Here is a 15,673-nt window from a genome sequence, read left to right on the forward strand (position 1 = left end):
TTTAGATCTACTGGTCAAAACAAAGTCACAAGTCACAAACTCAGTTTTCTGTTAATTGAATTTTGCGAAAGCAAATTACAGCCCAATTTAATACAATATTGCTAAATTTTACTCGCTGATTAACTGATAGAGTCATATGATCATAGTTTTCAAACTGTATTAATTATTTAATTATTCTGATATTAAGACACAATAACACGCCGAATAAATACTAATTCAGAAGTCAAACAACAAAAATCAGCGTTATATTTACAAAATTTTCACAGGACTAGTTTCGATGGTTTTACCGAACCACCATCCTCAGCTGCAAAACCGCCGCTGATTTTTGTTGTTTGACTTGTGAATTAATATTCTGATATTAGTTTTTTAATCTTCAATAAATATACTACTTAAGACTTTGCACCTTTATAATATTTCTTATTTGAAATTTTTGCACTGAAATTGCACTGTTGCTTTGTAATGTAGCAATCTTTATTCTTTATTACTACTTTTTACTCATACTGGTTTGATATTCATGACATTATTGTCTATTTATTCATTAATAAAGGTTTTGATTTAAAGCACAGTAGTTACTTTTTTTTTCTGAAACATGATTATTTTATTATTTAAAGATTTAAATGCACAAATATTGGGGGAAGGTTATTTCTTTCTTCCTCTTGAAAGGTCAATTAGTGTTGATTTCTCGAAGGAGAAAGCAACCTTGTTTTCAGCAGACCACCTAAGGATTTTCTTGAGAGTACCTAGTAAGAAGGAATCCCTGCTGTTCTTTCTAACAGTAACATGCACATAGATATCATTAGCATAAATGAAAAGCTTGGTACTCCTATCATTCAGTTTACAAAAATCCAACATGAAACAATTGTAGAGTAAACGCGATAAAATGGCTCCTTGTGGAAGGCCCTTGGATAGGAGCTTTTCTGTGGATAGGATAGATCTCCACTTTACAAAATAGTACGATTGATAATAAAATTGTAGATCCAACGCACCAGGGTAGTGTTCATGCCCATCTTTTCCAGCCTTTCAATCAAAATCTCATGTTGCACATTATCGTGTGCACCTTTGATATCTAAGCAAATTACGTAATTTTTCAGATTTTTGCTTCTGGCTGACCAGATAGACTCATAAATGTCTCATAAGGCAGTCAGTTACGCTATTGCTTTTTCTAAAGCCATAAATATTTGAATAAAAAAACATTTCCTGTGTCAGCCCACCACTCTAGGCGGCGCAGGATTATTTTTTCAAGAGTTTTCCCAATGACAGACGTTAAAGAAATTGGCCTGTAATTTGCAATCTGTCTCCCATTTTTATTGGGTTTTAAAATCGGAACGACCCAGGATGTTTTCCAGATTGTTGGAATATTACTCGATTGCAGACTTTCATTATACATCTCAAGAAGGGCATTCTAGAGTAGCGACCCTCAAACTTTTGTAAGTAATTTCATCGGGACCCGGGGAGGAGTTTTTCCTACTCCTTAGTGTGTACATTAATTCTTTGGAGGAAATTGGCTCAATTTTAGCCGAAGGAAAGTCGATAGGAGCCGACTGGGTAGTATTGTCATTGGCGCTGTAATATTCCACGAAAATATCCACCCGAACAGCCTTGTCTAATACATCTGCGTTGGAGTGTGTGATCACAAAATTTACCTCCAAGGAAGAGACCAATAGATATTTTTAAGGTTTTTTTACATTTTTAAAGACTTGCTTGCAAGAATTGGATTCAAAGGAAATCTTTGCCCAGTACTTACGTTCCCCCCCCGGGGGTCGACGTAGAGAACTCTGCGAAGCTACTGGCTAGGATCTGTACCTAGGCAGTCTCGGCCACGGGGGTATAAAATTTATGAACTTGGTGGTTCTGAAGGTTCTGGGAAAGGTCACTCATTGGCCGGCCTCGGAGTCTGGCACGTCCTAGCGCGGCGTGGTGCTAGTAACCCGGGGGTTTTCCCCCGGGGTCGCTGGGTAATGTCCTGCTGCGACGGGCTCGCCCGAGCGACTGGCAGGAGCATTAGACGACCGGTGCTGCCTGGTGTCTTATCCAGGTGGTGCGCGGCTCTACTGGAGGGTAATAGTGGATGTTGAACCTCCACGACGTGCCCAAAGGTAGAGTCGACCTGTAGTGAGATTAAGTTACTCGGAGCAGGGCAGCCGAAAAGCTATAGTACTTACGTTTTGCTTTTATTAGCTCTCTTTTGTATTTAGCGTTTGCACCCTTATACTCCACCCAGTCGCTTGGATTGAGTGATCTTAGTGCCCTCCTTTTCAACTTATCTCTAAGATGTTTGAATTTGTCGCACTCCAAACTGAACCATGGGTTTTTTGGCTCGACCTTGTAGGTGATTTCTCTTGTGTATATCTTGATAGCGCTGTTAATTACAGAAGTATAAACATTAACTTTATCTTCCATATTACTAGCGTGGCTTACAGGCAAGCGTGACAGTGATAGATTGACATCTCGCCAATTTGTATAGCTTTTAATTTTTCCAGGTCTTTTCTTAAAGCTATGATTAAACTTAAGATACACAGGGAAATGATCACTTTGACCCGTATCAACAAGTCTCTGGACCGACAGCTTGGACGCGATATTGGCATTTGCCATACAAAGGTCGAGGATTCCTCCTTCTTGGCCAAGACAAATATGAGTAGATTTCTTATTATTTAGAATGATCATATTAGAGTCAATTAGCCAATTCATGAGCTTTTTACCGCTGGACGATGTAATACTATCTCCAAAATTTCTATGGCGGGCGTTAAGATCGCCAACCAAGATCGTGAAAGGATCCTTAAAGGAGTGTGTGTGTGTATGTGATTATGGTAAAGCCTCGAGGGCTGTCTGCCTAAAGGGCGGGATGCCTTCGTGGAGGACTTTCTAAGGGAAACTGGCTCGTATACACGTTACACTTGGGAAAAACCACGAAAACGCCTATACAGTCAGCCCGTTCGCGGGATTCGAACCTTGGACCGAACTACCAGTGTTCAGCGACTTTACCGCTCGGCCGCTGGTGGGCCTAGGATCCTTAAAGGAATCCAATATCATTGAGTCTTCTAGTTTAAATTTTTCGAAAGGCCTATAGCAATTTACAATGGTAAATGTTTTACCTTAAGCATGCACTTTGATACTTAAAACTTCCATGTCAGATTTAATTCCAGTATCTAAAAGTTTAGAAGCAGGTAGATTTTTTTAACACAAAAATGGCAAGACCACCGCCTTTACCGGGAAAAATTCTTTCCTTTAAAAAACTAATGTAGCCAGAAAGGAAAGGAACCCTAGGGTTCCTACTCCAGGTCTCCTGGAGACGCACAACAGAAGGTTTTAACAAAGAAACAAAAGAAGACAAGAAACTTAAATTCGTCTCGAAACCTCGACAATTCCAACTAATGATAAAACACATGAAATTAGAAAGTATCATCATCAATTCGAGGAATTTCCTCTTCTTGAAGCGTGTCTGGCTCATTATTCCAAGATATCAGAGGACTAGCCTGATGAATAGTATTCAAATTTAGATGTTCTGTTTGAAGGTTTTCATATGCAAGGCAGGTCTTTTCAAGATCCTCCTTGTATTTTTGGATCTGTTTCAGGGAGTTTTTATACAGGCTTCTAAGTTGTGTATTTTCAGTTTCAAGTTTGTTATTGACTTCCTTAAGATTTAAATTATCTACATAAAGAGAATCAATTTTCCGTTCGAGATTTTCTAATCTTGCGATTATCTTACTTAAAACATTTTCCCCTGGCTTCTCCGATACCGAGCCTTTAGTATTTATATTTGTGTGGGTGTTAGTAAAGTTTTATTCTTCCTCTTTCTGGACAGCTTCTGCCCAGGAAGTATAACTGGAAGTCTGGAGAGGTTTCTTCAATGAAGATTCATGCTTCTGACCGTTCACCTCCCTTATTTTGATATTTATTTTTGGGCAAGATTTGTCTAAAGCATTATGCTCACCTCCACATCAAAAGCAACTAGTATTACTTTTACATGGGTCGTTGCAGTCATTTTTACCACAGTTCTCACATCTCGCTTTGCTTTTGCAGAGTTTCGACTTGTGGCCTATATTGCAGCACTTGTAGCATATTATGTTATTTTCAATATATTTGTTTACCGCAAAATTTATTCGACCTATTTTGATATCAGACCGATTACTAGATCCAAGTTCCTTAATCAGAATTATTGGCACCTTTTCATCCGACCTTGGCTTAGTGAATCTTGTAATACATGAGAATTTAATTTCACTTTCTTCTAGGCCAGCTGCTATGTCTTCTAGACTAAGTTGAGTATCAACACTATTAACTACATGTTTAGGTACGTATCTTCAATTATTGAGGCCTTTACTCCGACACCTTCCAAGGATTTTAATTTACAGACTTTTTCTATAGTTTTGATTCTTATCGTGGAAATGATGATTTTTGTCTCTCTCGTGATATTAATATTATCTTCTTTATCAGTAATTTCGTTTAGAATAGAACCTTTTTTAAGCAACTTACCAACCGGAATACCAGATTCAATTCCTTTCAGAACAATTTTTACCTATTTTGTGCTATTTTTAAAAGTTATTTTGACATTGTCAATAGCGAGTGTCCGCGCTATAAAAGTTCCCATTTGTTTTCCTCTCTTTACTGCTGCCACTGCCCATGTCATTATCTGGTTTACGCTTAAGTTCACTAGGCATAATCCCAAACAATTCTTCTGGAAACAGAATACATTCGAATTAATTCAATTACCAGTAGAAAATATAAACAGATAAACTTCTCGTCGCCAAAACAACTTTTTTCAAAAAAGGAACCATAATTGTAAACAAACAACATGCAATCATCAACTTACTCCTTCCTGAAAAAGAAAAAAAAAAAAAAAAAAAAAGCAGACAATGCAAACTGACTATACCGTCATATTTTTTGTATAGTATCAAAATCAAGGAAACATTTTTTCTGCCCTGTACATTTTCGGAAATTTTGAAAATATGAAGTATTGGTACTTTTCTGTTATCAGGATCGGATTCAGAAATATATGTATGTAATGATTTTATAAAAAGCGTAGATGAAAGCAGTGGACCTCCCAACAGCTTACGATAGTGCGTAGATGACCGAGAAGACCGTAGCGGCTTGAAGGTGGCAGAGTGGAAAGCATGATGACGCAATTTAGCACAACATATCTTGAAAAATCACAATCTTTATTTTTTCCTTGCATATCAAATAATCCTTTTTGAGACAAGATATTTCTTAATAATATTTGAATAGAATAACTCCCATTTTGACGTACGGCGTCATCTTAAGCAAGTAAGCGGCTCTTAGCATGGATGAAAAGCGTTTTACCAGCAGGAGAGCTAACGCGGAAAAGGGGAAGGTTATAGTACTTTCATAGGAAGAAGGCTGGGAGTGGGAAAGTTTCAGTTCACAGTTTTGGTTTAGAATTAATTTGATTGGACAAGAGGTATCTGCATTAAAACGTTACATAAGATAGAAAAGTCTGGAACATGTGAGAAGAGATGAATTTAGGGGCAGATTACCAAATTTAGAATGTTAATTTTGAGGTCGTCAATTATTTTTTTGAAACAGCTATCATGTTTTGTTATATCTTACATGTATGTGTATATATGTGTGTGTAATACATACACACATACACACATAAATGCACACATATATGCAAACATACATACATTTCTAAATCCAATCCCGATAATAGAAAGGTATCTTGCATACTTTTTTATTCAGTTACTTACGTTTTTAGTCAGTTTAATAGAAATTTAATTTAAGCTATTGTCTAACCACACTAGCGAGAGCAGTTAAGCTGAGAGCCAAGATTGGTCAGTTTAATTGAAGGGGTGTGAGTGAAAAGCGTGGGTATTTTTTCCTCGCGGAGGTCGTAGCGGTTGTAACAGTTTTAATATGGTTATTAATCTCTCGTGCATTTGAAACAGACGAATAATAAATAATGTATAGGTGACTGGTAATATTGAAAAGCAGGCTCGAGAGCCGCATGCATTTTCTCGCAAGAAGCATGTAATTATTTTTTTGAAATAAGTTTTTATACCTTTTCTTCTCTTGCTTGTACGTCGCCATTTTTTTAGTGTAAAATAAAAGTTATTGCTGTGTTCCATCACTGGAGTTTATTTCAAATTGTTTAAGAAGTATCACAGGGTGTGGGTGAAAAGCGCGGGTATTTTTTCCTCTCGGAGGTCAGGGGTCATTTAGTGCTTTTTCTTATAATCGTTGAGCATCGCTGTTACTGACATTTTACTTTCAAATCTTCATTTTTACGATGAGTTCTAGTGCTCCAGAAATAAAACCTTTCCGCAGCGATTTTAAGAAATTAGTGTATAACGTGATTAAAGTTTGTGTTGAAGAATCACAATTAAGAAGACTGGCCGTCCCAGTTACACAGCCAACACACAGAGCGAGTAAAATGACTGGCCTTTCTATTGCCAGCATAAACAGGATCCGTAAAGCATCTGAAAGTAAAGAAAATATTAAATTCTCTTCCCTTAAAAAAAGAAAAAAGAGAGAAACTATTGTAAGTACAGGCGAAAAACAAACGTTTTCAACAGAAGTAATTTCTTGTTTCCACACAGATTATTGATAAGATCACGTCTTTATGAAATCCTAAATATCTTGTTTCCTAGTTAACGTAGCAAAATTAACATAGAAACGAAAGTAAATCTATTTAGGAAAGATAAATAAACAATCTATCCAATGAATGAATAAAAGAATATTGGCAGTTTTGGTCAAAATTGACCTTTCCGACGTATTCGGATATCTTAATGAAACCATGACAAGAACAACTAACTCAAAAAATAAATGAAGTATATATAAACTCGGACATAAATATCTCAAAAATTGAATTAAATAAGAAAATTAAAAGCTCTCTCGGGGACTGTAGAAATCAGTTGACAGTGATGTTCAGAATCATAAAATCCTGGCACCTAAGAAAATGGCCGCTGTAGAAGCGCATTACTCGCCCCAACAATGAACGGACTAAAAGTCAGAAAACGCTTAAGATTAACTTAAATGTGGATAAAAGAAGAAATAAATTTCTCAGTAAACGCCAAAAAAAAAAAAAAAAAAAAAAAAATGCAAGATGATTAAAACCACTGAGGAAAGCTTTTGGTTGCAGTTAGTATCGTAGATTTGGTTACTGGAGCAGAATTTTAAATCTCTACTTCTTTAGTAAGGCGAAATCCCCTTTGGACTTTTCATGGACTCTTCTTATAGTATTCTCTGGTTTTGCACTGGCCACTTACGTGAATAGCATTTTATATGAAGTGCTGAAGTAGTATTATTTTACTGGGGAGGCTACGTCGCGTTTGAGCGATATTCGCGTATATATATAAATACACTCAGGACCGGATTGAGGCTTTTCGGTAGCATCAAACATCCCCCCCCATAGTAAAACCAGCAATGAGCTCTAACATTGCACTTATTTTGCTTAATAGTTAACTCAGCTGTCAATAGACTAGACTAGAGTAGACATAAATATGATCTCAGCCTCGAATTTCGTTGGTATAACAAATCACCATCATTAATTAAAAAAGAGAAAACGAATGGCATCAATAACATCCACGTTGCAATCAAATGTGAAATATGACAAGGGACCTGAATGCCAATAAAATGCAATGCAGAAACATAACTTTCTTTCTTCTGAACCTGATACCAATCAGTGAGTCCAAATCTGGCCACAAAATCTAAATCCGCATTGATAAAAATTAAAGAAACAATCCTAAAACTGTCCAAATATGATATATAATGTTTCTTTTTCTAATGTTTATAAAATTGTGAACATTGAAACCTAAACATGATTGCAATGCCAATGATTTCCTAAATTAGGAATGCATATGCATTCATAATTTGCAACATTTGTGATTTAAAAAATTCTTCTTCTAATACTCCACGGGTAGCACTGAACGAAAATTCGTAGTTCATGTCCATTGCAGCGCTCTTTTATATGGCATCAGCCCGATGAAAATCACACATATTTAAACTAGTTTCTTGACATTTTTGGTAACCTATTAGGCTTAGCACCACGAGCGGTCACCGTACAGGTGCCCAAAATCCGGTTATGTGTGCAGGCATAACCGATTACATCATGTGAAACTTTGCTTATCTCCTGCAACGGAAATTCGATCAAGACTTTCTTGGTTAAAATTGACTCTATTATTCTGCAGAAACACGCACAGCATCAAAATTTTACTTTGCGTTTCCAAAGCCATTCGAACTTCTGTCAAATAACGTAAGTGAAATGTACCCTTTTCTGCACTCGCAGATTTCAGTTTCCCAGAGGAAGTAAAATTTCATAATTAATTTCATAACCATGCACTTATCTCAAGTTTTTATCATGCATGATAAAACGTTATAAATGCTAATTTTCGTTCTTTGTTTACAAATATAAAATTTAAAGCAATCAGTTTTTGATAATTTGAGCTTCATGGTAGCTATGTAGACATTTCTTAGCTATATTTATGTAGTTTGGGTTTAATAACATAAAATATTTGAAAATTGCATGAGTTTTGCGGATATATGTTTTTTTACTTGCACGCAAGACTAATTTTTAATGTAAAAAATAGAGGCGCCTTGATGGTTTATGCGTAAAGAAGTAAATATGACTTATGAAATTCACAAGAGGGAAAAACAAACTCTTAAAGTATTATTCAGTGATGCAGAGCTACATAAAATTTTATTTATTTAATATTAAACAACCAGGAAAGCATTTATTACCTTTACAGTGTGCGAAGCAAAGACAAGCGGCAACATTACATTTTTATATCTGTAGAACAGTGTTTATAAACAGTAGGATGTTGATTAATCTTTCAGGTGCTTTTAGGTTTTGTCGATTTCTCAGCTGTCTTCCTGGTTGTATGTCCTCATTAGCTGGTTCTGTGTTATTTTCCTCTTCATTGGTGGCTGATAAGTAAGGTTGTACATTGATAGGCTGTTCAGGAATTGATGTAACAGCAGTGGATGATGAAACAACTTCAGGAGTAAGGACTACTTCTCTAGTACCTCTTAAGCATACACGATAACCATCAACATCATCTAAATAATCAACCAATATTCCTTTCTCACTTCTTGAACTCCACTTCCTTATGTTTCTGTTTATGTACATGAATAAAACACTCTATACTTATAACTCTAAGGTGATAAAGTCTTGGAGTTCTGCCACAAAATCTGATTTACATCAAATGGAGACTTGCCATCTACTGATGAGGTTCCAGCATGATTTACTATGTATAAAGCAGTATTAACTAATTCAGCCCACAATGACTTTGGCAAAGATTTAGCAATCATTATTATTTGAGCTAAATCAACAAGTGTTCTATTTCTTCTTTCAGCCGTTCCATTTTGCTGGGGAGTATAGGGATGCTGCAGCGAAGTTCTGCTCCCATTCTTCACAAAACATTTTTTTTTTTAAGTCCTTGTTTATATACTCCAGTCCACCATCACTAAAACTGCCTTGATTGGCTTCTCTGTTTAATTTTGAAAAAATGTACAAAATTCTTCAAACTTAGCTATAGTTTTTGACTTTTTTGGTGGTACTTATGAATATACGACAGCTAAAATACTAAAAAAAAATGTAATTACATATTTTTCTTTTACTTTAAAATTCTATACTTCAATTTTTATTAAAAAATTAATACACTGTTTTAGAAAATTGCTCAGATATTTATTGCCTCATATGTTTTAATGTTAAATAATTATATCCTATAAAACTTATTTTAAAGTATTTGAATTTAAGTAATATTTTAATTCTTTTAAACGTTGGTATGATGCTTTTAATTCGACATCCAATTTAAGTAATATTTTAATCCAATTAAACATTGGCGCAATGTTTTTATCCTATTTCTTTGCTATATGAAAGTAATAATTTAACTTTAGTATTTAATTTAACTTCAGTATTTTACTTTAGTATTTTATACTCTTAGTAAATGTATTTATTTACTTGCCAGCCATCTCAAAAAACAACGTTTTCAACAAAAAATTAATCCATTATTTTTAACGATATTTATTTTTTAAAGTTTCGAATATTTTACTATAAGTAAAATATGTAAAAACAGCGTTTTTCAAGATGGCTGACGAGAGTAAAAACCGCGCCAACAATTGCGCCAATATAAATCGCCAAAAATCGGTGCAACCGTCTACCAAAGTAGCACCAAAAAGATAAACTTTTCTGTACTTAGAGAAATCATCCGTAAAGCATATATAATAGCGAAAGCCACCTATGGATTCTTGTTCCATAGGCCCACAAAGATAAGTATGAATGATAGACCAACCTCTTTAGCATGTTATTGACGACTCTGGAATGACAATCTATGCTGTTTTCCTAATACACTGCTTGACATTGAAAATGCAACACCAAGATGGAGGGATCAGAAATTTATGCAAATTTAGAGCAGAAGCACGTCACTGAGTTATGCTTCCCATAACTCAGTGACGTGCTTCTGCTCTATATGCGCAGCTCTCTGATGTGAAATGCGCAGCTTTCCGACGCACGTGAAGTAAGATATAAGGGAAGGAACGTACAGAATTGGCAATATTCGTGTCGTTATTTCTGCCAGACGAATTATCGAAGAAAGTTGGTTTTTGTCCCGGAGGATACGTGTAATAGGAGAGAATGCCAGGCCGCCGTCAACGAAGGCACTTCCAGCAGATAGACGATTTTACGAGGGGTATGGTGACCGGACTGAGAAGGGCGGGTTGGTCCTTATGTCAAATCGCAGCTGATACCCACATGGATGCGAGCACGGTGCATCGGCTATAGCGAACATGATTGGAACAAGGAAATGTGGGAAGAAGGAGGGGTGCAGGCGCAGCCAGCGTGACGTCAGCACACGTGGATCGACACATCCGCCGATAAGCTGTGGCGGTTCCTCAAGTCGCTTGTACCGCGATTCTGTGGCATATGCAAGATACCCTGGATGTTCCAGTGTCGACCAGAACCGTTTCCCGTTGATTGGTTGAACGCGGCCTGCACTCACGGTTAAGAAGACTGCCATTGACCCCACAGCATAGACGCCAACGTTTAGAATGGTGCCGGACTGGAGCGATGTGGATGACAGAATGGAAAAACGTCGTGTTCTCAGATGAGTCATGCTTCTGTTTATCCAGTGACAGTCGCCGCATATGTCTGTGGCGTCGACGTGGAGACAGATCTAATCCAGCAGTAGCTGTGGAACGCCCCACCGCGTGACAATGTGGCATAATGGTTTGGGGCGCTATTGCCTACGATTCCAGGTCACCTCTAGTTCGTATTCAGGGCACTATGACGGCCCAACGATACTTGGATAATGTACTGCGGCCGGTGGCAATCCCCTATCGTCAGAGCCTGCCTAATGCAATTTTTCAGCAGGATAATGCCACACAGGGCTCGCTTCTGCCAACATGCTGTGCAAGGTATACAGATGCTTCCCTGGCCACCATACTCTCCTGACCTGTCACCAATCGAACATGTACATGTTTTGCACATGGAAACTAAATCACAAATCGTTAAGTCTAATGTTCGTGAAAAAAAATTCCACGAGCAGATCTATTATTCTTGTCAAACTTGATTAATTGTCGGTTGTACTTATTCCGGACTTTAAGGGGATCACCATCGGCAACCGGCTCTTGGTTTGACTATTTCCCCAGAACACACTTCGAAGGCTCCTTCTTTGGTGCTACTTTGGTAGACGGTTGCACGGATTTTTGGCGATTTACTTTGGCGCAATTGTTGGCACGGTTTTTACAATCATCAGCCATCTTGAAAAACGCTGTTTTTGCATTATTTTGTGCATAGTAGAGTATTCGAAACTTTAAAAAAATAAATATCGTTAAAAATAATGGATTAATTTAATTTTTTGTTGAAAACGTTGTTTTTTAAGATGGCAGGCAAATGTAAATAAATACATTTACTACGAGTATAAAATACTAAGGTTAAAAAAGGTTAAATTATTACTTTCATATAACACAGAAATAGAATAAAAATACCGCTATAAAAACATTGCGCCAACATTTAATTGGATTAAAATATTACGTAAATTGCAAATCGAATTAAAAACCATCATACCAACGTTTAAAAGAGTTAAAATATTACTTAAATTAAACACTTTAAAATAAGTAAATAAGAACGCTTCGTAGACTAGAGCTAAAATAACAGTAATTAGTTTATTGTCGGTAAAAAAGGAGGAATGTCTAATACTTTTCTTACCATTACCGCGGTTATTTCTTCCAACATGACTACAATACCATATACGGCCGTCCTCAGAATCGGCTCTTCTAACGATCTTCATCTGTGACCTTCATTCTTGCACTTCATTGAGGAAGCAATTAGCGAGGTTTCCTCCAAAAATTTAAAATAAATTTCCTCTGACTCTTGTAGCAATTTATAAATAAATTTTTGATTAGAAAAGCTAGGTTGGCCAAAATAAGGTCTCAAAGGAGAATTTTTTTGATTCCGAGGTGCTACTTTGGTAGACGGTTGCACGGATTTTTGGCAATTTACATTGGCGCAATTGTTGGAGCGGTTCTTACAGTCGTCAGCCATCTTGAAAAATGTTGTTTTTACGTATTTTACACATATAGTAAAGCATTCCAAACTTTAAATAAACTTTAAAATAAATATCGTTAAAAATAATGGATTAATTTTTTGTGGAGAACGTTGTTTTTTAAGATGGCTGGCAAATGTAAATAAATACATTTACTAAGTGTATAAAATGCTAAAGTAAGGCAAAATTATTACTTTCATATAATAGAATAAAAGCACCGCTATAAAAACATTGCGCCAACATTTAATTGGATTAAAATATTACTTAAATTGAATATCGAATTAAAAACATTATACCAACTTTTAAAAGAATTAAAATATTACTTAAATTCAAATACTTTAAAATAAGTTTTATAGGATTTAATTATTTAACATTAAAACATATGTTGCAATAAATATCTCAGGAATTTTTGAAAACATTGTATAAATTTTTTAATAAAAATTGAAGTATAAAATTATAAAGTAAAAGAAAATTATGTACTTAAATTTTACCTGTCGTATACTGATGAGTACCGCAAAAAGAAAACGATCTTCATCTGTGATCCACATCACTCGCACTTCATTTAAGAAGCAATTAGCGAGGTTTCTTCGAAAAATTTAAAATAAATTTCCTCTGACGCTTGTAACAATTTATAAATAAATCTTTGATTAGGAAAGCCAGGTTGGCCAAACTAAGGTCTCAAAGAGAATTTTTTGTTCCGATAACAATAATTCTTGGTAATTACCAATAACAACATTCATCTTCGAAACAGACACATCTATTCCATTTGAAATCTGAGGAATTCGAAGAGATGAAGGAACAGCTTTAGTATAGCCCACCTTCAAAGTTTGGGGAATTTGGTTTGGCGCCAAAGCACATGAAATACGTTGTTTTGAAAATGGTTGCCATCAGATTTTCGACGAAACTCCGTGTTTCAAAAAATGGTGGCCATCTTGATTTCACCAGAAATCGTGGATAATAGAAATAAGTTTACGACTATTATACACGATTTTAAGAGAAAGGAATATTAAGAAATGATTAATAAAAATGATTAGGGTTAAAAGGATATAATTTTAAAAACAATACTGGAAACCTTTAGCTATTTCACCTTTAAAAAATAATTTGGTGTGACATCACAATGTATTCTCCATGTTACGCGTAATTTCTATTTTCTCTTTAAAAAAAATAATGAATTGTTTATTATTGTAAATTAACATCAAATTCTTTAAATTTACATTTCTGAGCTTAGGCGTAACTGAAAATAAGTATAATAAATTGTTTATATTTAAAATTATCAGGATACAGTAAGCGAATTCTACCAGTTATTACAACGATAAAGAACGTCGCAGTCTCTCATACTTGTATTTCATACAGCTTCAGTATTTTCAAATATTTTTAAGCTTTAGCATTTATACAAATAAAAAAAGTTTTTTTAATTAATACTCTCGAACATATCCATTTTATCATATTTACAAATTAACGTTTTGCTACGTAACAACATAATCCCTTATATACCAGTAAGTAGACAATTTTCATTATTTTCTAAAAATTTTAAACTTCACATTAATGAAAAACAGGTTCTTAAATTCCTAAATCACATTATATTCTCTGTAGGCAGGCATACTAGAATTCTACACATAAATAAATAAAAAATTTAATTTCTCGCAATGAAAGAAAATATTATAAGAAAATAAATGCTACAAATTAGGAACACTAAGCAATGCTTCACATACACACACACATACAGTGTCTCACAAAAGTGATGGGACACTTGTGCTTTACTAAAGGAAACTGTAGTAAAATAAATTAAAAAAAATATGTAAAAATTTTTTGCGGGTGTGTTCCATACTTAAATTTAGTAACAATTATTACATAACATACATTTTCTCAAAATATTAAAATATCAGTTTAATAAAAAATACAATTGTTTAGAACGGAGCAAAAAATGGCTGACATAAGTGATGGAACACTTACTTTTGCATCAAATATTTATCCAAAAATTTTACTTTATAAAAGGTTTTAATATTTTGTTGGATTTCCTTTTACTTTTAAAACATAATTTAATCTTCTTGGGATGGATTCGACTAATTATTTTGCGATTTCTGGAGTGATTTTACCCCATTCTTCTTGAAGCACCGATTTTAATTGTTGTTTTGAAGAAATGGTGTGTTTGCGAAATTCTTCTCTGGTTTTTATCTACACCAAGATTCTACCGTCAGAATCAAATATATTAAATTTACTCTCATCAGCAAATATAACTTCATTCCAGTAATCAGAATTCTTATTTATGTTGGATTTTGCGAAAGCCAGTCTGAGGTTTCTATTCTTTTTCACTCACGAAGAAGAATTTTTTTCTGGCTGGTCTACCGTGATATCCAGCAAATCGAATTACTCTTCCAATAGTCTCAGGATTAACAATTACTCCATATAATGCTTGTAAATCAGCAGCAACTTTAGGAGCACTCATTCTTGGATTTTTTTTTTAATATTTCGAACGATAATTTGTTTTATTCCATTGGATAGCTTTGATGGTCGGCCAGGTCTTCTTTTATCCTGAATCATATGATTCTTTTTATATCGTTTAATGATATTGAAAACTGTTGAATGACTCAGGTTAACTGTTTCAGCAGTTTCTCTAATAGAATTTCCACGTTCAATATGCAAATTAATAACTAATTTTCGAATTTCAGGCAAAATTTCTTTTCATTTAGCATTCATGGCTGCACAGAGATAAAAAACACAAAAATTCCAAAACAAACTGGAGAGAAATACTGCAGACGATTTTATAAATTATTGCCAATTGCTTTTGAGTAAAAATAAAAACCCCCAAAAATATTTTTATTGCTTACTTCAGACGATTTTTGTTGCATAGTACGTAGTAGTATCTAATGGTGTCCCATCACTTATGTGAAACATTTTTTGCTCCGTTCTAAACAATTGTATTTTTATTAAATTACTATTTTAATATTTTGAGAAAATGTATGTTATGTAATAATTGTTACTAAATTTAAGTATGAAACACATCCACAAAAAATTTTTACATGTTTCTTTAATTTATTTTATTACAGTTTCCTTTTGTAAAGCATAAGTGTCCCATCACTTTTGTGAGACACTGTATTATCAAAGAACTCATATTATCAAGTGCGATTACGATTGCAAACACTACGTATTATAATAATGAGGTAAATGTTACTTATAGG

This window comes from Stegodyphus dumicola, chromosome 3 (genome assembly GCF_044657685.1).
Source record: "Stegodyphus dumicola isolate Sdum_Otavi_A_Nest chromosome 3, ASM4465768v1".
Taxonomy (NCBI): domain Eukaryota; kingdom Metazoa; phylum Arthropoda; class Arachnida; order Araneae; family Eresidae; genus Stegodyphus; species Stegodyphus dumicola.